This window comes from Podarcis tiliguerta (genome assembly GCF_965153285.1).
Source record: "Podarcis tiliguerta genome assembly, chromosome: 11".
NCBI lineage: Eukaryota > Metazoa > Chordata > Lepidosauria > Squamata > Lacertidae > Podarcis > Podarcis tiliguerta.
The window spans coordinates 29,647,938-29,674,506 of NC_139544.1; positions in this window are offsets into that span (position 1 = coordinate 29,647,938).

The following is a 26,569-nucleotide window of genomic DNA, read 5'->3' on the forward strand; positions in this document are numbered from 1 at the left end:
TTCATTAGGTCTACTCTTGAGTATGACTTGGAGAAATAACTTGCAATCTTAGAAGAGGCAAACTGCCTTCTAACTACTTCCTTTTTCTTGGGGAAACTAGCTGTAACCTCAGTATACAGTGGTACCTCAGGTTACAGACGCTTCAGGTTACAGACTTCGCTAACCCAGAAATAGTACCTCGGGTTAAGAACTTTGCTTCAGGATGAGAACAGAAATCGTGCAGCAGCGGCACGGCAGCAGCGGGAGGCCCCATTAGCTAAAGTGGTGCTTCAGGTTAACAGTTTCAGGTTAAGAACGGACCTCCGGAACGGATTAAGTTCTTAACCCGAGGTACCACTGTAAAAGGTTAGATATGTTGCATAAAATGATTCCTGATTGATCTAATCAGAGGCTATGTTCTTAAGCTATCATACCTTTTTTGTTTGCCTTTTGCATGCTTTATGTGTGTTCTGTTAAGTTATCTTCCATTTGGCTAGATGTGTCATTGATGTAGACACCCTTTCAGCAACTTCGAAGTTAGGTACCACAAGTTACTGGAAGATAACGTTTTGATGTTGATGCTCAGAATCTTAAGGGTTGTTTTTTTTTAGAGCAAAGCTTGCTTTAGTTGTTTGAGAGATGCATTTCACTTCATATAGCCGAACACGATAACCTTTTTTCTCTGAAGTTTAAACAACAAAGTTGAAAGCATAGTGCAAGGATGCCAGATGGCCCTGCTAACATCAATCCTAGTGTTGGGGGGAAAATGGTCTGCATGTCATGAAGGGAGAAGAAGCAAGTTATTCACACTTCTTCCCCCTATTTTAGGTGTTCCTGTAAAATCAGGCATAGGGAACCTGTGGCCAAATTAGCCCAGCAGGGATGCTAATTGGGCCTATGAGGTAATTCTTCCCTAGCCAAGCCTACCTGTCCCCCATTAAATGCCATATGATGCCCAGTGTGGAGCAGATAAAACCCTACAAAGACCGTGTAGGGCACTCCCAATTGTTCCTCTGCAAGCAAGGCATCTTTAAATTTGGAGCCAAAGTCCTAATGAAATGAGTGGAGCTGATCCCTGCCACTGGAGTCAAGTCTCTTGGCAAGTTGGAGTGGAAAGATGGCAAGCAGAGAAGTAGTTAAGCATCCTTTTCCTTCCCACTTTTTCTAATCAGAGCATTTGAAAGCTGCTTTGCAGGGGAAAAGATGCCAGAACACCTAATATTCACATTATAATGGTAAGAGAGGCACTGTACATTCTTCCGTGCTTTTCAAACACTCCCATCACCCTCTGCCAGGTTGGCCAATGACTAGAGATAATAGGAATTGTGGTCCATAGGGCCACAGCAGCTCTACTTTGAAGCAAGCTCTTAAAAAGTATACACAGTTGCGAGAGTCCACTCTGTTCTCTGCACTTCTTGTTCCTGCAGTCAGACTCCGACAAATATTTACAGTGGTGCCTCGCAAGACAAAATTAATTCGTTCTGCAAGTTTTTTCATCTTGTGAATTTTTTCGTCTTGTGAAGCACCACTGTGTATTGACGGTTTCCCATAGGAATGCATTGGCGGTTTTAAAAAAAGGCGCAAGATGTTTCGTCTTGCGAAGCAAGCCCATAGGGAACTCAGAAAACGAAAAACTCTTTCGTCTTGCAAGTTTTTCGTCTTCCGAGGCATTCATCTTGCGAGGTACCACTGTATTTAAAAGGAGGATAGATAAGACACTTGTTGCTTGACTTCATTCTGGGCTCCTGGTATTCAAATGATGCGCTAACATTTACAGAAGACAAATGGGGTGCATAGCTCAGTTGGCAGAGCATAAGACTCTTAACCTCAGGGTTGTGGGTTTGAGCACCATGTTGGGCCAAAAATTCATGCATTGCAGGGGGTTGGACTAGATGACCCTCGTGTTCTCTTCAAAACATTGCAGTGAAGAGTGTTCCTCTTCCCCAGTACTTTTTTTCTAGAGAAAGAGGTGCCAGAGCGCACCTCTTTGGGCTGGGTGTGTGTCTCCTTGCGAGCCAGAGGCTTGTTGAGGCTGCTTCGCTGAGACACAGAGAGGTTTCCAGAGTAGGATGGGGGCTTTCTCAGCTGAAGTGTGGCTTTCCCAGTGTCAGTTGTTAGCTGGCAGGCTGCAGAATCTCAGCAAAGGCCTGCTGCACCTCTGGTTCACGAGGAGACCTTCTCAAGATGTCCCCATTGGGCTCCGGGGAGGGTCTCCTCATGAGCCAGAGGCCCAGCGGGCCTTTGCTGAGGCTGGCCATGTCTCTCCCCACACTTCCAGGGCCGAGCTGAGTGCTGTCGGAATGCCTTTCCAGAAAGTTCCAGCTGGAGGGGGAAAAAGCTCTTCCCTCTATTCAATTTCCCACCTCAAAATCAAGTCTCCAACCACTGAGCACGCTCAGTCCTCATTGCTCTGTTTGGAGGGTCCTCCCCTTAGGATTTTTCTTTTTTCTATACATTTTTGGTACTTCTGCAAGCCTTCCACAAGCTGACCGCTGCAAATGCTGTGAAAATTGCTCCCACTTTCTTTTTCTTTTTTCTATTCCCCAGCATTCAATGGGAAAGAAAATGAAAATTAAAAAATTAGGACATTTCTGCAAATTTCTAATGGATGGGGTGAAGGGTTTTTGATGCACTTGCCTTCCTTTCAAAGTTGCGAGGGGAGAGTGCCCGTTATTTCATTCTACAAATCACTTCTTCAGTTGTGTACGCTCAATACTTTCTTGGGAGCCTGCATTTCTTGAAAACATGACATCTACCACTCACTATTTTGTAAGTACTGGAAAGTGGAGAGGCTGCCTATTGTGTGCCTGACAGCTGCTCATAAAAAAGTGAAGTATTTTCACTTTTTAAAGAAATCAGTCCTGAATTATTATTATCTAAATAAAAAACAGAAAAGAAAAAGAAGGTCTTCACTTGAAAAGAAAATCAGTGAGTGCACTGAGCCCATGTGCTTGATAGCCATTCTTCCATGTTTCCCACGTGTCAGTTTCCCAGTTAAAGTTCAGGGGAAGAAATCATGAGGTAACTTTTTTCCCCAGGTCAGCTTGAGGGTGTTGGTTCCAGGCATGGGAGAATATTTTACTCGTTTCATAAAATTTATATGTCTCTTAACTGTAAAAACAAACCAGAGAAAATCGGAGAAAACTCTAAAATCATCAGTAAAACAGTTAAAGATAGTTTTTTAGAACATTGATGAAATATTTAAAATCAAAAAGAAGCTAAACATGGATTAGAGCATATGCCAATATTCTACATAGGCTCGCCTAAATAGGAATTATTTTAGTAGGTGCTGAAGAGAACAGTGAAGGTGTCTGCCTGATGTCAATAGGCAGGGAGTTCCAAAGGAACAATATGCCACCTGTGGCAGTGCCAATTCTGCAGATCAAAGTCACGAAATGGACATATATGAGGTAAGGCAATTTCACAGGTAAAAGCACATCTGCTTTTATGGGAAGAAAAGCCTAGATGGTGCTGTTTTGGCTGCAGAAGAAACCACATTCCTCTCTGAAACAGAAGGAATGATTTACTGCTTTCTTTAACTGTGTTTGGATATTGTTGGATTTTCTTAATGACTAAATGAGGAAAGCAACCAGTGCAGAAGGGAGAACAATTTGTCTTGTACTAGAATTAGCCGGTGCAGAAGCCAGAGCTCGTTCTACTGTTGTATTTTTTCATTAGGTCAAGAGTTTCATCAGATAGCGGCTGTCGTCAGCAAAACCTTCCAGACATCATTTCTGTACCAGTCTAGGGAGATAATTGCCACTATAGCAAGTCTGCAGGGACATTCGGAAGGTTTTCATCATTGGTTAACAAAAGGAAAATGGTCTCTCTGAGAAAAAAGAGAGGTCAGTGTTTCAAGATCTTCCTTCATCCCCACATTATATCAAGGGAAAATCTGTACAAATCCAATTGGGTAGTTTTGCTACAATATCAAAGCTGAACAGGAGGTCACGCGAAGCTTCAAAAATCTATACAGAGGATTGTTTGCTTTTCTGTCTAGCAAAAACATGCTACAGGCACTATCTATTAGCTGTGGACTAGTAAGCATCGCATCTCAAAAACGTAAGACAGCTTGCTTCTTAATGCCATGTACACACCATGAATATGACTTTAAGTATCTCTTTGTTGCATAATCCTGACATTGAACTCCATACTATTTTAAACAGAAAACTCAAAGATCCACCCTACTCCACTGCCAAAACCTCCTCCCCAACCCAAGTTATTCTAAAAGTGTTTGAAAACTATTATTAATCCACCTCAAATATGCTGGCACACTTTTGCCAAGATATTAATACCGCTATGAGTTTGTGAATACAAGGACAGTTTGGTGAAGAGGAAGTAGACTCTATGAGAGACCCTTTTGTGCCTGGATCCAGCACAGATTCAAATGCTGGAATAGCCAGTCCAGACAGGCCATTAAGAAAACCAAGGAAATGGGGCTTTGTGCCAGATAACAAATGGGTAAGACTCCTCCTTCAGCACTTAGGTATGAGACTAGGCCTGGGTGACGCATCAGAGTTCTCATGACAGAGACTGAATTTTTAGGGCAAAATTAGCTGTTATGTGAGCCAGGAAGGGGAGAAAAAGTAGCAAGCTGAGCGTAACATATACCTCGGTTTTTGAACGTCTCTGTTGATGAACATTTCGGAACTCGGACACTGGAAGTAAATGCTTCGGTTTTCGAACGCTTTTCGGAAGTCGAACACCCCATGCGGCTTCCGTATTGAGTTTTCCATAAGTAAATGCTTCGGTTTTTGAACGTTTCGGAACTCGATCAGTCTTCCAGAATGGATTGTGTTCAAAAACCGAGGTACCACTGTACTTGATAATCAGATAGTGCTAATATTCTTTATTTGGACATCATTAATTTAACCAATGCACAACTGTACTCATTCAACATGCCCATTTTATAATTTTGTTTTTATATGTTATATATTATCTGTTGTTATATTTGTTCTCTCTGTTTTATATACTACAGGAAATTACTCTAAAAATTATCTTAGTGTGCGACAAGGTTTATGAAACTCACCAATTACAAAGGGAGATGAATTGGCTTTACTTTTCAAGACACAATGTTTTCATGTTAGAACTCATTTTTAGTGTGTGCACATGCTACCTATTAATTCCCACCATATCCCCCAAATCCTTTTTAAAACTATGTAGTTGTAGGTCTGCGCTTATTTTGCATTGTTATACTATTTGAGGAACTTGGTACATATCAACGGTAAATCCAATGTAATGGATTGAGTATTCTGTTAACGTGATGAAATACTTAGCAGGTAGATTTCCATTTTTGTGCTTGTATCTGGACTGGTGGGGCTTTTGATGTGATTGCTTAATGAAGCAATTCAGTACCGAAGAAACAGCATATCTTGCACGATATTATTAAAGTGGCATACAAAGCTTAATTAAATCTCTTCAAGCATTCATTTTTACGAGTGGGAGAGAACTTTGAATGTAACAATCAAGGTTGCTATAGTGGATTAGCACAGATAAATTTAGAAGTTGAACAGCATAGATTTTAGCTTTTCCCCCCACTAGGGGGACCTATTGTTATTATATAGCAGCATCTGAAGAAGAAATGAAGGGAAAAAGTGGTCTTTTAACTCTGTCAGTGCATTGACACCTTAAAAGGTATAGAGTTTTTCACCCGTTGTAATCTTTGATTTTTTTAGACATCTAATTTTTTTAAGTAATCTCAGATTTCTTTATAGCACCACAGACAAAAAGTGAACATTTAAAAATCTACACACGTTTGATCTTTTTTGTGTTCTATAAAATACATTCTTCATAAGGAAAGAAACAGGCTTTATGTGAGTTTAACTCATTTCTTTATTTATTTTATTGAAAACGCTAAGATTGCTCCATTCAGCTCATGGACAACCAATAAAAGGAAGTGCCTCTTTGCAGCTCATAGTTAAATTATGACACTCATTCCCACAGGAGGCAGTAAAGACCACCAACCTAGATGGCTTTGAGAGAGGATTAGACAAATTCATGGAGGACAGGGCTATTGGTGGCTATTAGCCATGATGGCTCTGTCTGCCTTCACAGCTGGAGGCAGCAACATGTCCAAATACCAGTTTCTAGAGACCACAGGAGGGGAAGGTGATCTTGTGTTCGAATCCTGCTTGTGGGTTTCCTACAGGCATCAGGTTAGCCCCTTTGTGAATAGGATGCTGGACTAGATGGGCCATTGGCCTGATCCAGCAGCCTCTTCTTACATTCTTACTTCATCCAGCTGTTTACATGTGAAAACTGTGTGTTCGTGTGTATCTTAGTGGCGTGAGTGGATGGAGGGCAAAAGCCAAGGTAAAGATGGTTTTCCTCCTCAGCAACAGTTAGAGTCTGTGCAAAGGATGTGGTATTCTATCCATGGTATCATGAGCAGAACGGAGAAAATATCTAACGGAGAGTTCTGAAAATGCTTCTGTGAGACGGTGCCCAAGAGTACCTCAATTAGGTAAAATTCCAAAATCCATATTAGTGCAAAACTTCTATTAGAGCAATCAAAATGTCAGGAAAATAGTGTGCAATCTTTTGCAGGTCTCATGCTTCTGATTGTGTGAGAGGCTGAATCTAGTTTCCCCTTTCCTTCATGACACTTAACATAAGGTGTAAAATATTCCTCTGGGAGCAGAATGCATGTTTGCATGCATAAAGGATACAATCCATAGCACGCACACACATGCACTTATGTGAAATGCACGTGTGTGCACACTCACAGTTGGTTGAGAGAGGGCTAGGTTCAGGAACAATAGATTTTTTATTTTTTTATTTTCTTGTTTCTGAGCCCTGAACAGGTCTGGGGAGAGAGGTTTAAGTTGTTGCTGGTAAACCAAGCAGGCTGCTGCTATCTCATTCTTTTCTGGGCGAAAGTCCAACTCACACAGCAGTTGCAAAGGAAAAGCAAACGCATCGCTAAATTCATCGAGAAATATTTTAACAGTATATAATCTCTGTCAAGATAAAATTGCTTTGTGATTTACATTACAATAAATCCTGACCTTGAAGCGCTGCAGACTAAGCGAAACTGCACTCTCACTGAATCAGTGCATGGGAGTTGAAGTACAATGACTGTATCAATCCCACTGTTATGGTATTGGAGCGTTTATGGAGGCAGAATGTTGTACCTCAGTTGCAATGTGCACAACTGATGTAATAATTGTGGTAGGTTAATAAACAAACTGAAGGGACTCAGTGTCACTAGGAATAGAACTTAATTAATGGATAAAATATCAAAAGCTTGAATTTAAACACACACATATTTTTTTGAAATTTCAGTGGGAATTAGAAATCCAGATTGATTCAAATGCCCACTGTGGGGTAGAAGTGCCATCACATTTTCCTACTTGTGAGGTAAAGCCTTCTTGTGAAAGCACCGCCAAGTGGTACTCTTACAAATTACAACATCCTGGGGAAAAACCATACGCTTTAAAGCAGAGGAAAGCAGACAGCAGGTTAGGATCTACTGGTTAATCTTTGGGTAATTTGTACCAGATTGCTGCGGTTTTGTCCCCCAGTTATTTAAAAATAGCAATGGCCAAATGGCACTACCAACACATTAGACAGTTGAAATGAAGACAGCTTGGAATAACCAGAAACTGATTTTTGAGAAAGTGAGTCCTTTTGTGGAAGAAATGTGAGCTTACTTAAGTTCTGGTACTTAAAACAAGTCCCTGCTCAGAGAACCCCTGATCTTTAATTTTGCACCTGGCTCCAGTTGGTAGAACTGGGGGTTCTAGTAAAACACAAAGTAGATCCTATAAGTGTGAAGTCTTCCCTGCTTCAGTGTGCTTTTAGTGAATCTGAGATCATCACAGGGAAACACTTAAACAAGACTAGTTTTTACCTAGGAGCACTGAGGATGCAATATCACTGTGTGGTGACTTGACTCCAAAGAATTAGCAATGGACCTAATCCTCTTAAATGGGCCACTCATAGTGCTCCTTTCTAAGGTCCCTTATTGGTTTATTTTATTTATACATAGCTTCCAGATTACCTGTTTATTGAGCATCCATCCCGATTTAGTTGCAGGAAGGTTAGATGACATTGCATCAAAGCAAAGTGTTATCTCATACCTTCCAGTGCATTTCATCAACACTTTCCATATTGCACAAAGTCTGATCCTTTTGGGAAGTAGGTTTGCTGCAGAAGACCTTCCAATCAACTACAACTGAGCAATTTGAATTTGATAGTACTTGACTGAATTCCACTTGAAAATAGGGACAAGCTTGAAGGCTCCTTGGTATAGTTTTTGTGGGAGGAAAATTATATGAATCCTTATGACTCACATGTGTAAATAATAAAAGAATGGGCTGTATGCCTGGATTCAAAATGTGGCCCTTTGCATACACTCTCGTGGGAGAGAGCCCCCAGCAGAGTAATAAACAGTCTCAGAATTAAGCAGCAGTATAGTGTGGAATGGGGATGCGGGTGGTGCTTTGGGTTAAACCACAGAGCCTAGGACTTGCCAATCAGAAGGTCGGTGGTTCGAATCCCCGCGACGGGGTGAGCTCCCGTTGTTCGGTCCCAGCTCCTGCCAACCTAGCAGTTCGAAAGCACATCAAAGTGCAAGTAGATAAATAGGAACCACTCCGGCGGGAAGGTAAACAACGTTTCTGTGTGCTGCTCTGGTTCGCCAGAAGTGGCTTAGTCATGCTGGCCACATGACCCGGAAGCTGTATGCCAGCTCCCTCGGCCAATAAAGCGAGATGAGCGCCGCAACCCCAGAGTCGGCCATGACTGGACCTAATGGTCAGGGGTCCCTTTACCTTTACCTATAGTGTGGAATATAGGTTGTTAAACCCTTTGCATACCCCATTTAGTCTGCTTTAAAGTTCTTGACCCCCCCTCTACCCCTATACTTACTAAATCCAAAGGTATGATCCATACATTGTTCCATGCAGCAGCAAGCTGAACACAGGTAGATTACTACTGAGTGCAAAATGCACAATATAGTTTCAAAGATGTGGTCTGAGCTAGGAGCAAGTTCTGACACATCTGTCCTGATTGGTTACATGGCTGGAAGAAGAAGAAGAAGAAGAAGAAGAAGAAGAAGAAGAAGAAGAAGAAGAGGAGGAGTTTGGATTTGATATCTACTACCCGAAGGAGTCTCAAAGTTGCTAACAATCTCCTTTCCCTTCCTCCCCCACAGTAAACACTCTGTGAGGTGAGTGGGGCTGAGAGACTTCAAATAAGTGTGACTGGCCCAAGGTCACCCAGCAGCTGCATGTGGAGGAGTGGAGACACGAACCTGGTTCACCAGATTATGAGTCTACCACTCTTAACCACAACACCACACTGGCTCTCACTGGAAGAGAGTGAGGAAAGGAAATAGAAGAAACTTCACTTCCTCCCCACAGAGGAGAGGGGGGCATGACCTAGGATATAGAACTCTCTGGTCTTAACCCCTTTCTGCTGCAACTAGCACACATACATAGTTATGTTTGACTGCAATCTCTCACAATTTTGTGTTATTACACCTGATAATTTATCCACACCTTTTTCTGACCTCAAGCTTATCTCAGAGATCCCCAGTGAACACTCCTGCCTGGGAACTGCCAACAACCAAAGAGTTGGTCACACCTACTCAGGTCCAGCAGCTCAGCCTCAGATGCCTCAGAGATCCTTAGTTGATCTGCTGCTTGGCAGGGTAGTTAACTGGTGAAGACTCAAAATCAGGGCAAAGAATGCTGCCTTAATAAACCCGGCACTGTGTTGCTACAGATTATATTTGGAGACCTTTCTGAATGTATTGTGCACATCTATTGAAAACTGTTTTGAGAGCCTCTTCAGACAATGGAGTGTAAGTATTCTAAATAAGGGGTTTCCAATGCTCCATGAGTTTCATTTCGTGCTCCATAGCATGTCTGTAAAGCAGAATTCTCGAAGCTACAAACATGAATCTGACCAAACTGCGGGTGGCAGTGGAAGACAGGAGTGCCTGGCGTGCTCTGGTCCATGGGGTCACGAAGAGTCGGACACGACTGAACGACTAAACAACAACAACAACAACAAAAGCAGAATTAAAAAATGTGTATATAACACAGCACATAACAATTGCTAAAACAGGCAGAAAATTGTTAAATGGTTCACCAAGACCCTCAACATTCTTCAAGTAGTTCATGCGGGGAAAAGTTTGGGAACCACTATTATAAATAATAAACAAATTATAATCACCTAGAGATCAACTCACAGATCCAGATCTGCTTCCCATCCACCTATATATTTCTCAACGCAGAGATTTCTGGACACAACAGCCTGCTTTAGTGGTGTTGAGGAATAACATACAATATCTGCTTTGAACTTTTAGTTCCCATATTTATATATGCACGCAAAGGCACTCCTATGATTGCAATATATTTAAGGCTATTCAGACTCCCCCAGACTAGCTGAACAGTCTAGACTCTATCATTTTGCATAGAGGGTATCTCATGTTGTGGAACTGACTGCTTGTAGGTGCTTTGAGTGATACTATTAACCACATTACTTCAAATTGTACTGGCAGGGTGGGTGGGGGCGACTGCAACTATTTTTAACTAGCATAAACCGGTCCACCTTGTTATATTTCTTCAAAGGTCTGTTACACTTAAGTTTCATTCTTGATCTCAGACATATGTATGCATGTACATACGTATGTATATATGCGGTGTTTTGAGGAGGTTCACAGTTACATTATTTGCCATTTTTTGTGAGCTCTTTTTGGATTATAATGCAGCTCCACTTATACTGTACATGCTTACTGTGGACATATGCTCACACTAGACAAAATCTGGTAATCGTTTGTCACAGATGGCAATGAGTAATGCTTTTGCTTATTTCACCCACGAAAATCACCCATATAGCACTCATGCAAAACAAGTTCCCAGCGATTCATCTGGTACAAACAAGAAATGCATTGTGGTGGTATCTTTGTTTCTGTAGCCACTATTATTAGTAGCAATGCTCAAAAGCCAACAACCATCGTAATCAAGGAGGATACAATTACCTACCTTCTCTTCTGGATTCTGTAGCTGGCAGAGAACCAAATAATGCATCTAGCTTTCCTGAGAAATTGTGCCGTCATTTCAATATGTGGTCTCAGATTCCAGCTTCATTGAAATGAATGGAAGCAGAGGTGCGTTGCTCAGACACGCCTTGGCCAGGGAAAGAATCTTTTTCTTCTCCTGTGCTTGGTGGGACAGGGTGAGCAACTTGTCTGTATGATGAGCAGCAGCATAATTGCTCCTCAGAGCTCACAGATATGAATCAACTGCCTATTTAGGGCACACTTTTTAATGGATTGTATTCAGTGGCATCATCCTGCCCGTGCAAAGCCCATACTGTTAGTGCAACCAGCAAATCCAATGGCTGGATTCAACTTTTGTAAGATGTTGTGCAGCCACTAAGGTGCATAGTGGAATTTATTGCAGTTTTATCCCACTTCTTTCTCCAAGGAGCTCCACGTGGCAGATCCTAGGGCTTGTGCCAGCACAAATGAACAGAAACAATGGGTGCAACTAGGCAAACTCTTCACCGTTTGGGAGTAATGTTAGGATGGATATCACCCAATGCTTTGCTCTTCTTTATCACTTTCCTCTGGGTGCTTGTATTTACTTTTCCTGTAAAACAAACAAATATCATCATGCCCTTTTGCCGACAAACATTTGCTTTACTTGAGAGGCAAATTGTACCGAAGCCGCAAAATCTCCAAATGGCTGGATTTCTCACAGAGTTCCACTTTGAAGGAGGTGGTGACCCCCTTGGGATGATGAGCCAAGTCAGGGGTGAAGCCAGTTTGTTAAGCAGGATGCCATCTTTTGTGACTACTCCTGCCTACTTCATCCTGATGGCAGCTGCCTTATAGACAGCAGCTGTGGATTCTTAACCTGAACTTCCCTAACAAACAGAAAGAGTGTTTAGGAAATAAAACGATGGGAGCTGAACTGAGACAGAATGGCCTGTGGGCTCCGTTTCCTTAGATGAGAGGTTAAATAAAGCCTTGTCATTTCCCCAAGCTGTCTATGTGAGAGCAAACACAGTGGCTGTTTCCACATGTTTTGGAATACTAGAGCTGAATGAGGTGAAGGTCTGGAGCTCAATGGTAGAAGAACTGCATCCAGAATGTCCTAGGTCCAGCAACCTCAGGTAGGGCTGGGAGTGTCTGAAAGCCCAGAAAGTCATTGCAGGCAACACTGCACTAGATGAACTGACTCAGTACAAAGTAGCTTCCTATATTGTTGCTATTATTTTTAAAAGTTTTTATATATACTTTTCAAATTTATACATTTCAATAATTTTATAGTCATTTTAACATTTCAAAGTTTGACCTCATTCCCTCTCTTTCTGCGGTTCCTTAAATTAATTTTTAAAATATCTTCTGCATATCCAAATTTATTTAATTTGCTCATTTCATTATCTACTTTAAATATATACCCTTATGAAGCTGAAGGTTATTACAATAATGCTGCCAATGTTTTTACCTGTTTGCAACTTATCTGTAAATATTTAATAAACCATTTCCATTCTTTTATAAAAAGTTTGTTACCTTGGTTTCTTATTCTTCTGGTGAGTTTCACCATTTCTGCATATTCCATAAGTTTTTGTATCCATTCTTCCTTTGCTGGAACTTCTGCTTCTTCTTTTTTGGGTGAGTAGCATGGTTGCTGCTGTAGTAGCATACATTAATAAATTTCTATACAGTTTAGGTAGTTCTGTCCCTATAATTCCCCAAAGAAAAGCTTCTGGTTGTTTGTTTTTACAAAGGTTATTTTGAACATCCTTTCCCATTCATTATATATCATTTCCCAGTAATCTTTAACCTTACTACAAGACCACCACATATGATAAAAAGAACCTTCTTTCTCTTTACAGTTGTTTTATTTAGATTTATACATTTTTGCCAGTTTACTCGGTGGTAGATACCAATGATATATCATTTTCATATAATTTTCTCTTAAACCATAACATGCTGTAAATTTTATATCCATATTCCACAAAGGTTCCCATGCTTCCATGTCTATATTATGACCGATATCTATTGCCCAGTATATCATTGAGGATTTTACTTGCTCATCTTTCCTATGTTCTTAACAGGATGTGAGGGCGGCTCCAGATGTTACTTTGTGTGTCAATCAAGAGGAGAGCCTCCTGGGAACTGGACCATAATGAGAAGCAGGAGCTCACAGAAAATAATATGGATAAGGTATTTAAACTCAATCTGCACAAGATAACTAAAGTGAAAACATTAATGGGCGTGCATTGCAAAATCTTTGCTCATGTGTTCATGAGTTCACTATTGACAGCTAATCTCAAAAACCACAGACAGTATTCAGTATTTCCCCATTACACCTTGGTGATGGACTCCTATTACTAGAGTAACACCATGGAATGCAGCCGTTCCCCATGATGCTAAAGATGGCCCTTGAAACAAAAGCACTCAAAAACAAATGGTCTAAGACCACAAGGGTAAGAGCATAATATAATCTTAAAGTAACATATGACATTTTCAATGTATTTATTTAATACATTTATGTACCAGTTAATACCAGGACAGTCTCTAATGCAGGTGTCAGCAAACTTACTGCGCCTCGGGCCGGTGACTCCAGCGCCGATCGCATGGCAGGCCGGAGGGCGGGGGAGCACGTGCCCATATGTGTGCGCACATGCTATTTCCAGTGTACGTCCGGGTCGGAGGAGTACTGGAAATAGCTTGTGCACATGTGCATGGGCCTCCTCTGACCCAGATGTGCACCGGAAATAACGCTTGCGCATGCACAAATAATGCTTGTGCATGCCCACAAGCTATTTCCGGTGCTCCTCTGACCTGGAATTGGGCAGCCAGGCAGCGCAGCGCTGGTAAGAGTGGGGGGCGGCAGCGGGGGGCGCCGCAGGATGGATAAACGAGTCCCGCGGGCCTCAGTTTGGGGACCGCTGCTCTAATGGTTTCCATAAATAGCATGTGTATTGGGTTCTATCCAACCAAATCATCCTATTCATGCAAGGACTTCTGCTTGGGCAATGGAACTGTCCCCCTCTCCTCATGTGCCCTATGTGTGCCTCCTCAACCGCTCTGGAGGACTTGGGGAACATCCAGTACACACTTGGGGGGAGTGCAGGAGGAGAAGAGGAAGTTCCAGTCACAAGTCCTTGCATGAATGGGATGATTTGGTTGGGTACACACACGCACACGCACACACACACAGAGCGAGCGAGCGAGAGAGAGAGAGAGATGGCCACTGAGCTTTAAAGTTCATACAGTAATCCCACAATTTATGTACATTTAACTTGTATGCATTCAGTGTTACATGCTTGGCGTGCACACACACACACACACACACACACACACAAACACTGTATATATGTATATGGAAAAGGGACAGGCATCCAGGAAAAATGGCAACCCACCCACCATTGAACCCAATGTGTTTTGACTGTATGAGATTTTGGCTTTAGGCTCACTGTAGCTACATCTCTCTATCTTTTCTTCACCCAGTTGACAGTTTTGTGCTTTTCTGGTAAATTACATTAGAAAAAAACTACAACAATGCAAATTGTTGATGTATTGTGTGTTGCCGTTTTAATTCCTGAGCTTATTCTATTTTTTGACGCAGTGTGCCGTTGGCAACTAACGGAGTGCAAAGCAAGCACTGGCATTATAGAACGTGGTCTCCCCTCTTAACTTCCTGAACGGTACCATAGCTGGATCTTTAAATTGGTTTCTGTGGTCATCAACTACAAAGAGTAAAAGAAATTGCAGCGATCTCTTAGACTGCCTGGGTATTTTTAGATGCTTTGTGGGATATGTATCAATTACTTGATAGCATAGAGTTAGTAAAGAATGCACAAGATACATTTAGTATCCTTTGAGTGTATTTTAAGAGCATTTGGTCCAGACGTTTAATATATAATTTACTGGATTGCAAGTTACATCATTATAATGCTACATGTTGGGAAAGCAACCAAACTAAAAGTCTTTGAAGTGTGAACTGGTATGAAGATACATTCTGGGCGGTGGAGGGGGGGGGGTGATTTCTTTTTCTTTCTTTTTTTAAACAGTCTTTGGAGAAGAAGAAAAGATTATTTGCTTCCTGCCAATATATCTGAACTTAGAAGGGGGAAAAATCATCTGTATTTTTTATCTCTGACATACTGCACACTAGTGACATTTATATGTCCAGGATCTTCCCAAGGACTTTCAAAAAAATGGGCCAAATTGTTGTCCTTCAAAAGAAAAACAAAGAAAAGAAGCAGACACAGAAGTAAAAACTAAGCGTGATTGCCGCATATGAGAATGGAAAGATGTTTTGCTTTATAAGGACTACTCAGACACTGATATTTTGATCCCAACCCCTAATCGGCCTAAGAGCTGATTAACTATGCAACATGGTAAACTTACGGCTCCAGTCTGAACGAGGTGTAATATCAAAGCAGAGCAGGTGAGGTGGTGTTCGGAGGACCCTGGAACCAGCCTCTGCACAAAACCTATTTTACCCCTTTCATAACTTGCAGCATTGATCATCACACAATTCTCCCAGCTGATATAGGGAGTTTCCATGCCAGTGCTTCTCATTTCTGGTGTTGGCTACCATGGGAGCCAACCAAGTCCAAGAAGCAGCAAACTGTAGTGCAGTTGTAGAAGGACAGGTTTTGAGCTGGATAAGTAGCATTTGGGAAGCAGCAAATGAGTTAGGTGAGTTATGGCTTCATGGATTGTGGCTTAGTACTGACAATTTGTTGAGGGACGTGGGTGGCGCTGTGGTCTAAACCACAGAGCCTAGGGCTTGCCGATCAGAAGGTCGGCGGTTCGAATCCCCGCAATGGGGTGAGCTCCCGTTGCTCTGTCCCAGTTCCTGCCAACCTAGCAGTTCGAAAGCACGTCAAAGTGCAAGTAGATAAATAGGTATCGCTCTGGTGGGAAGGTAAACGGCATTTCCGTGTGCTGCTCTAGTTTGCCAGAAGCGGCTTAGTCATGCTGGCCACATGACCCGGAAGCTGTACGCCGGCTCCCTCGGCCAATAAAGCAAGATGAGCGCTGTTATGTACTGAGTTGAATAGGATCCAAACTGCAGCAGTCTGATTGGTCCTAGAACAATGCAGCAGTATGATTGGTTGGCAGGAACCACCCAATCATGCTCCAGATATAAGTGAATCCACAACCTGATTGGCTTACAGTAGAATTCCAGAATTAGCCAATCATGTGCAGCCCATTGTGTAAATAATGTATATAAAGCAGATACTTTGAGGGGACTTTCATTCATTCCTCCTCACCACTATGAGCTGAATAAAGAGCATGAAATCACTTTGCGACTCTGAGTACAGTGGTGCCTCGCAAGATGAAATTAATTCGTTCCGCGAGTTCTTTCGTTGAGCGAGTTTTTTCGTCTTGCGAAGCACCACTGCAGTTAAACACTAACAACGGCGGGGAGGGGCGGGGAGAAGCAGGGCAGCTGCTGCAGCCGGTACCTCAGACTCACCTGCGCCTTGTGGCCACCACGCGATGCGGCTGCTGGAGGGCGGTGGGGCTCAGGAGCGTGACTCCGGCTGCAACACTGGCTGCTGGCGGCAGCGGCTCTCTGAGAGGAGTGCGCGAGGGTGGTGGGCAGCGGTGCGAGGCAGCCGGAAGGTCAGCCGTCAGCCGGAAGGTCGGAGGGAGCCGGAGGAGCCGTCAGCCGGAAGGTGGGAGGGAGCCGGAGGAGCGGGGAAGCGAGAGTGTGACCTTCGCCATGACAGGAGAGGCAGGGCTGTTTTGTCTAGCGAAGCAAGCCCTTAGGAAAATCCGTCTTGCGAAGCACCTCAGAAAACGAAAAACACTTTCGTCTAGCGAGTTTTTCGTCTTCCGAGGCATTCGTCTTGCAGGGTACCACTGTATATTTCAAGCGCCACAACCCCAGAGTCGTCCGTGACTGGACCTAATCGTCATGGGTCCCTTTACCTTTACCTTTACAGGCAATTTGTAAAATGGGCAAAACTTCCAGTTGAGGGTGATAGCCCCATAAGCTGGCTGTAAATGCTCTTGTAAGGTGATTGGACAAATTCACAGGGGAGAAGGCTGTCAATGGCTACTAGCCACAGCTGGAGGCAACAATGCTTCTGAATACCAGGTTCTGGACACCACAGGAGGGGGAAATGTTCTGGCACTCAAGTCCTGCTTGATGGTTTCTCACAGGCTTCTTGGTGGCCCCTATGAGAACGGGATGCTGGACTAGATGGGACATTGTCCTGAGCCAGCAGGACGTTCGTATTCTCACCTGCTGCTGACATCAACAGTAGGACTGACCGTGCATATAATTTTTGCATTAGTGACATATATTTCAAGAAGAAAAACATAAGAATCATGTGGGTGAGGGCAGAGGGTTCTTAAAGTATGTGTTGCCACATTGGCACATCAAATCACTTTGCAGCATGTTGCTTTACAAGATGCTGAAAGCACTGAGTGGTTGCATGTTTTTCAGATACAGAATCTGCTTGTGCTGGTCACCTAAAGTGACTGCTTATTTTTAAGCATTTTAACATTCAAATACATGCATATTCTAGGTATTTATGTTCCACTATGCCAGAGTCCTCATCCATTACTAATACATCCTTTATGCAGAGGAAAGCCTAACTAAGTACTGGCCTGGGTAACCAAGTGTTCCTGGAGTGAAGACATTTGAAAGACATTTTATGCAGTGGCACCATGCAGAGGGCATTAATATTGATTGTGATTTCCTCTTACTGTAACAATGAAAAAGCTTTACATGTAGAATTCTCAGTAAATCAACCATTCTTGGGAATTTAGATGCACAGTGTGATAAAGGCAACAACTTTCAATACCTAGAGGCAATTTCCCTGTGCTTTGTACACTGGGATGTTTGAGAAATAAAGCTGTGAAATTTATATTTAGTACTATTTAAAATGCAATCACTTAATTATGATATTGTTACTATCGAGTCCTTTTTACTAAATAGTAAGTCCTTTTGCAAAAATGAAATATAAAGCAGCAGAAATGATTAATAAACAGTTAATTAGCACACATTGTATGAAGTTTCATTTAGGATATAGCCATAATTGCTTGGAAAATCAATTGGCTGAAGCATTTATTACATAGTACAAGAACTTAGTATTATTTTGCCTACGAGCATTGCATGTGCATGAATGGAAAGGCATATATTCCATGAAATTAATGTATTCAGCACTGTATATTAGAACCTCCCCTGGTGTATTGTCATTTCAGAGGGTGTTTGGGCTACAGAAATTGAATATGTTTTGATACTGCTCATCATTTGCCTTTTTGTTTTAAAAACCCTCTCACTAATATGTTAGGTTGTTCATCAGGACTATATTACAGAATTACAATATTTTAATGTTCTGACTTTGATATTCTGTTAACCACTTCAGATGAGTGACTGTGGGACGCCCAAGTTATTAAATAAATAACTAAAGGATTTGACAAAGCTGGCACTACTTTCTTCAATGTGTGTCTTTCTTCAATGCAGTTTGAAGAAGCCAAATATGTGTCATTTTGCATCACAAAGAGAAGGCTGACCATGACTAATCCTCAGGCATTTGTCAAGCCTGGGTTTCCCATGGGAGATGATTTCCCCCCTCTTTTTCTATACTCCATAGCCCTGGGAGCAAACTGGGACACTGGATGTCTTTTCACATGGATAACAACTTTACATGACATCTAAGTAAGCACACATTATATATTAATTGACAGCTTAGATCCCCACAACTCAAGAGAAGCTGACAAGTGTGTGAAGACGGAGTTAGGGTCAGATGACAAAATGTGAAATGTCACTGGGTGGGTCATGGGCTCATGGAACACCTAAGAAATAACTTGTGTGTGTGCATTTTTAAGTTTATCGTGATATTTCAGCTTTTTAAGTTTATCATGATATTTCAGCTTTGTAAGCATCTCAGACATTTCTTTATGAGGATCAAATACCATGTAAGTTTTCAGTACAGTCAACTAATTTTAGGAATGAATGTCTATGAGGGGGGAAATATCTGATAAATTCAAAAGGCTTGCTAGATGTGGGGAAATTACTTTTTTCTTTTTCTTTTGTTTTTTTTCCAATTTTGGAATTGCCAGTAACCAGATACTGAGCTGAATCTAGACTTAGGCATCTGCCTTGGGGTAAGTATTACTGAATTCAGTAGACCTTACTTCTGAGTAGACATGCTTAGGATTGCACTGTTAAGTCATGACTAACAACTCACATTGCTTTCAGGGGAGCACTTGGTCCACATCAATGTCCACGAACATGGCTACTGCACCTCCGGGAGAGTATAACATTATCTTCATTATGCTGTGCTCACTGAGAAGAACGTTTTGTGGCAAGCATTCTGAGGTATGCATACAGGCATCAATCACAATTTTTTTCTGTTCACATAAATAGGCCTGATCCTTTCATGTTCATGGCTAAGTATGTATCACATCATGTCCACAAATGGGGATGTGTAAGGTGAGATAAGAGGGACGTGGGTGGCACTGTGGGTAAAACCTCAGCACCTAGGACTTGCCGATCACATGGTCGGCAGTTCGAATCCCTGCGGCGGGGTGCGCTCTTGTCGTTCGGTCCCAGCGCCTGCCAACCTAGCAGTTCGAAAGCACCCCCGGGTGCAAGTAGATAAATAGGGACCGCTTACCAGTGGGAAGGTAAGCGGCGTTCTGTGTGCTGCGCTGGCTCGCCAGATGCAGCTTGTCATGCTGGCCACGTGACCCGGAAGTGTCTGCGGACAGCGCTGGCTCCCAGCCTATAGAGTGAGATGAGCGCACATCCCTAGAGTCTGGCAAGACTGGCCTGTACGGGCAGGGGTACCTTTACCTTTACCTTTTTAAGGTGAGATAAAGTTCAGACCCCCCAAGTGTCCTTAATTTCCAGGGACGTCCCTGATTTAGAGAAGCTGTCCCAGTTTCTGATTTGATCCCAGAATGCCCCACTTTTCCTTAAAGGTAAAGGTAAAAGACCCCTCACAGTTAAGTGCAGTCGCAAACGACTCTGGGGTTGTGGCACTCATCTTGCTTTACTGGCCGAGGGAGCTGGCGTTTGTCTGTAGACAGTTTTTCTGGGTCATGTGGCCAGCATGACTAAGCTGCTTCTGGCAAAACCAGAACAGCGTACAGAAACGCCATTTACCTTCCCACTGGAGCGGTACCTATTTACCTACTTGCACTTTTTGGCATGCTTCCGAACTGCTGGGTTGGGCAGGAGCTGGGACCGATCAACGGGAGCTCACCCTGTCGTGGGGATTCGAACCGCCGACCTTCCAATTGGCAAGCCCTAGGCTCAGTGGTTTAGACCACAGTGCCTCCCACATTCTTGTTGTTGTTTAGTCGTTTAGTCGTGTCCAACTCTTTGTGACCCCATGGACCAGAGCACGCCAGGCACTCCTGTCTTCCACTGTCTCCTGCAGTTTGGTCAAACTCATGTTCGTAGCTTCGAGAACACTGTCCAACCATCTCGTCCTCTGTCATCCCCTTCTCCTTGTGCCCTCCATCTTTCCCAACATCAGGGTCTTTTCCAGGGAGTCTTCTCTTCTCATGAGGTGGCCGAAAAATTGGAGCCTCAGCTTCAGAATCTGTCCTTCCAGTGAGCACTCAGGGCTGATTTTCTTCAGAATGGAAAGGTTTGATCTTCTTGCATTCCATGGGCCTCTCAAGAGCCTCCTCCAGCACCATAATTCAAAAGCATCAGTTCTTCGGCGATCAGCCTTCTTTATGGTTCAGCTCTCACTTCCATACATCACTACTAGGGAAACCATGGCTTTAACTATACGGATCTTTGTTGGCAAGGTGATGTCTCTGCTTATTAAGATGCTGTCTAGGTTTGTCATTGCTTTCCTCCCAAGAAGCAGGCGTCTCTTAATTTCATGGCTGCTGTCACCATCTGCAGTGATCATGGAGCCCAAGAAAGTAAAATTTCTCACTGCCTCCATTTCTTCCCCTTCTGTTTGCCAGGAGGTGATGGGCCCAGTGGCCATGATCTTCGTTTTTTTGATGTTGAACTTCAGACCATATTTTGGACTCTCCTCTTTCACCCTCATTAAAAGGTTCTTTAATTCCTCCTCACTTTCTGCCATCAAAGTTGTGTCATTTGCATATCTGAGGTTGTTTTTGTTTTTTTTAAGAACTTGCCTGCATTCTTAGGATGCCCCTATTTTCATTAGAGAAATGTTGGAGGGTATGGATTATCCGACCCTCGAGCTGTCTGAAGGCAATCCTGTATAGGGAAGGTTTTTTAAAATGTTAATGTTTTATTGTGTTCTTATAAATGTTGGAAGCTGCTCAGAGAGGCTGGGACAACCTAGTAAGATGTGTGGGGTATAAATAGTAAAATTATCATTATGGAAAGGGACGTCTCTATTTTCATCAGATAAATGCTGGAGGGTATGAAAGTTATTGTGGGGAAACTATGCCATTTCACAGAGACAGGGAATCTGTGGCACTCCAAACGTTGTCTGACTCCAGCTGACCTCTGAGGCAGCATGGGCAATTGTTAGGAATGTCTTGCCCCTAGCATATAAGATGAAGGAATAGTAGCAGTTCATTTATTTGTCAGAAGAGGAAGTAGCAGATTTGGTTGGACTGGGCTGCAGGATCTAGGACAACTCTGACAAATTCTACAGTCTCACATTTGCTCCTTTCTGTCCTAGTCTCTGGTGTTCTCCCCCCCACAAATCATGTTCAGCATGTTTCTCACCTGTTTGCTTGCTTTTAATGAGGCTGTATTCTTTTCTTTTATTCCTTTGCTATAAAACATAGCAGATTCTATAAACAGTAGTAGGCTGTTAAAAGAACGTGCTGCAGATAATTAATTCAGTTATAAGACAGGAATTAATCAAGGCAAACAATACATGACTTGTCTGTTATTTAGTTTAGAGAAACTATTACTGTCATTAAACAACCGAAACATATCACTTATATCGAGCTGTTTCCTTTGATGACTCTATCCAGACAAAAAGGTCTGATTGTGCAATTGTACAGAAAGATAAATATCAATTGCCAGGCAGTAAATATGCCTTAGGCAGTGGGGTCAAGAGTTTGGGCAGAACTAATAAATAATTTCTAATTTCAGAAATCCTTGTTTGTAAATTGTCCAAAGGAGAACACTGAAGAACATATAATGGCAAATAATTACCACTTAACATCCTTTAACCACCCTGTCATTATCACAATCAAGGTGGTTACACAGATATTAAAGGGTGGAGATTTTTTTATCCTTTCCACGTATGCTTGTAGGTGAATGCGACTATACTTTCTGATAGTTCTGATAGTTTTCCACATGATTTACCATGGAGTATGAGGCCATGATTTTGTGTGCATGGTATAATTTGTGCAGATTAATCCTTCCTGATGATTTTCCTATTAGAAGCGGCAGTTTAACCCTGTTTAAATTTAAGGTTGCGGGGGAGGAAAAATGAGGAGAATGCAAGCTATTTTATTATGCTCACTAACTTCCAGCAAAATTATTGCTGCAAGCCCACAAAATGTGTTGTTCATAGTACATCCACTTGTTATTTAAGGGTTCGTTCAAAAAGATAACAGAGAAATCCTTAATAGGGCCTATAACATATATAGGCTACACCAGTAAGATGAACAATGGCTGGTGTCATTTCTTGGTTTCTGTTATAAGTACCCTAAGGTAGTAGGGCACAAGCACAAATTTGCAATTTTTCTGTAGGGGAAAAATGGGACCTATAGACACTATCGTTTCTGTCTCCTTTGAAAGAAGCATTTAGTACTGCTTTTGATTGTAAACAATGTATATACATGAGCAGCATGCAGTTTTGTTCAGTTAATGCTACCTTTAGTATACATTTAACTGAAATATATCTCCTGTATTTAAATTATTGTATTTCTTTAAAAAAATATCAAAAGGAAGATCAATAGCTGCTATTTCTTTTAGCTAGAAAAACCTACAGGTCCACTGAGTGAGATCTCTCTTTCTGTCAAAATGCTCTGACATAGGCATTACTTGTCTAAATTTCAGCCTATATTTTCCCCGAGAAAGCTGGTAATTTAGTTACTGCACAATGGCATTTGCTGGTTCGGAGCATATCATCTGTAAAACCCAGCTGACTCAAGAGTGGAATGATGGATTTTCCAGGATCTGAGAAAGTACAAGTTGTAAACACTGGGTAATAAAAATGCCTTCTGTGCTATTTCCCATTGGCCAGTTGTCAAGCTGTTCCCTACCCACATTTGCATCTTCCAAGATCCATCCTTCCTTAAACCAGTGACTCTGTGATAGTGTATGCTCTGGTTTGGGTGCTTAACATACATTCACAGTTGTACAGATGAAGCAAAAGCGGGTTCAGTATTACTAGGGGAATGTCTGCTAAATGCTGTCACCCAATATAACATCTAAGTGCTTGATTTGAGCTCTATGGCCCCTGGGCTAGTAATAAAGCAAGCATCGAATGGTTTAGTAGAGTTGCAAAAATTAAAGATATATTTTCCTGGTGAAACATTTAAGAGGAATCTTAAAACTTAAAACAATAAAGAAATCACATTACTGACAATAATTTTTGTTGCCCTTTAAATCATATCCTCCCATCAAAATAACCTCCCAGGCAACACACATAAACCATGCAGGTGACTGCAAGTACAGAGTATTGACTTCCCCATTTACGGTTTTCCCACTGGAAAAACTAGTGGAAGATTTGCATCGGTCTGAGGCCATGTTATTCCAACAGGTGAAAGTAAAAGAAAAGAAAAGGCCAAGAGCTTTCTATTTTCTAAATCCCATCTCTGTTCAGACTTGGTATCTTTAGGAAACTCCTTTCTTGTTGACTTGGCTAACAAGGGTGCTTTCAGACAAGAACTTTCTACTACCATTCTGGGTCCCTCCTCTGATGCACATTTGACATGTTAGCTTCCAAGCATTCCCATTGATTCAGTAACAATCTTCATTGCTGTTGCCACATTTGAATGGTGGCTTTTTGTCCCTTCCCTCAATCACTCCTTCACCACTCCCCCCTTGCCCTTTTCTATTCTGGGCCTGCTGTCTTGCAGGAAAGGTTGTCCACCATCACCTCTCATTAAGGAATGTCCAAGGACTGACGGGTCAAAACCTGCCACAGAATTGTGAGGGAGAGACATTCCAGTACTCACAGTCAATTCTTACTAGATCAGTTCTTTTACACCAGGCTACTTGAGGATCTTGTCTATGCTCATCAGTAGCATCACTGACTTTTTCAGGACTTAGAAATATCTAGACAGGCTTAATCCAGTTTGGCATAATAGGGGACTTGATAGATAGTGGAAATTAGCCAGAGTCTATCAGGTCCCTTTAATGCTGCCGAATAATCCTTCGGTAAAAGCTAGTAGGGTCATTTATTCTGAAGACTTCTTTTGGCTGGGTTTCATCCACCTATAGTTTGGACTGAACTTCCATTGAAGTCAGTCCAACAGATTGAGCCAACAGATAAATACCAAGCCATTTATCTGTTGGCTCAATCCAACCTCTGGTGGATGATTTAGAAGGGCTGGGTCCGGCATCATTTTCGCTGCATGTGTGTACTAGCATCCATACTCAGCAGAGTTACATCTTAATGCAGCTCCTTCCTTGGAAACGTCTTCAGAGTTTAAGGTACACACAGTTGTGGTTCGAGTACCTGATCCCCGCTTAGTGAAATGAAGACACACGGACATGTGATATAAGGTTAATGGGCAAGAAAAGGCCACAACTTTATTGATTACAGCAAGTGAAAAGGTATTGGCTTAGGCATTGGATCACATCACTTGACTCCACCCACTCGGAGAGGGGTGAGTCTAAAAGGGGGGTTTATTCACCAGTAGGTGGAGCCTGTTGATGCTAATCCAACTATAAGCTCTCCCCTGATGTCACCGAGGGTCGTGCCATGGCCCCCCCACCACACAGGCATCGGACAGGATCCACGACCGCCGGATTCCTTTAACGGAATACCCAAAAATTGAAGGCATAGGCGATGGCCACACCTAGCCCTTCCACACACGACAAACACATTCCAATGCCTAACCTACCCACCAATACCACGAAAGTTGTGACAGTTGCTATGAGGTAGGCGAAAAAACCACAAAGCCTAATGCCAAATGGAAAAAATCCTACCAGGGCGACCAACCTAAGGTCCATAGCAAGGCCAAAAGAGAAACTGAAACCCTGAGCTCTAAGGGAGTGGAGGGTGGGTGACTCACGATGGGACGGCGGAAAGTGAGGCCGCATCCATGCCCCCTCCAAGCCGCCTGGTTGGGCACTTGTCCGTGGGCGTGGTGCACCAGCCAGGTAAGTGGGTGGCAGGGGGCTAACGCCCCCTGCTTGAGGCGGAGATCGGATCCCGCCCACAACCACTCCCCTCTTGCAGGAGGAGAGACTTAGGCAATAAACACTCATGGATGCCATAAAGATTCAGTCAATTTATTTGACAGGCACAAAAGCATATTGGTAGCAAATATATACAGACATTCACCACTGCCGTGGTCAAGGTATGCTTAGATTACAACAAGAGTCCAAGACTTTCTCTCTGCTTCTCTCACCGCAAGATGCAAGAGACTCATAACAAGTTACAACAAGTTACCCAGAATCTTTCTTATCAGTACTTCTCGTCACACTGCCTGTCCAAAGAGCAGTTCCCACAGAAAATGCCCTTGCATAGACAAAACAATCTCAACCTCTTGCTGCTTCTTGGAACTTCTTCTCTGTTCTTCTCTGTTTCTGGAACAAATGAATGTCTCTCGCACACGGAGAGAATATCCAACACTCCCTCTCATTTTTACAGAAATAATAGGAACCATGTCCATGTACAGAGTGCTTACACATCACACACTGTAAACCCCAACATTTTAAGCAGTTGAGCAAGTCTCTGAAAGAACTAAGAGATTTGGTTACACACCAGCAACAATCGGTTTGCTTCCTGGACTTCCACCACGCCAAGGAAACACCAAACTGAAACACCATACAAGACACTGACTCCCAGTCAGGCAAGTTGGACCAGCCACTATATACAAAGCACTTCCGCTCTTCTGGTCTTGAGGATGACCACTTAAGACAATAACTACAAATAACAAAACATTTTTCAGCCCCCTCCAGGCTACTACAACACGAGTACAGTCGTACCTTGGAACTTGAACGGAATCTGTTCCAGAAGTCTGTTCAACTTCCAAAACATTCAGAAACCAAAGTTCGACTTCTGATTGGCTGCAGGAAGCTCTTGCAGCCAATTGGAAGCTGTGGAGTACCCGTCGAATGTTTGGCTTTCAAAAATAGTTTGCAAACCAGAATAGTCACTTCCGGGTTTGCAGCCTTTGGGAACTAAATTGTTCGAGAACTATTCCTGACTGTTACTTTAGAATTGCTAGCTTCCCTGCCACACTGCCACTTCCTGGTGAGCCAAACCATTTGAGCTGTTACCTGGAACTAGCCAGTTCAGAAACTTCTGGTAGTTGGATCTGGCCCAATTCCCGCCAGTCAACACCAGTTCCATTAGAGTGAGACTGATGCCCTGCCAAGGACTGTACAGATTTCCTCCCTTAGATGCAGGCACAGACTGAAACAAGGAAACCTCCAGCTTGTGAGCCTGTGGCGAAATCAACCCCCCTCTTCTGCTTCTGCCTATTGCACACCAAAAAACTCGGCCTCAGCTA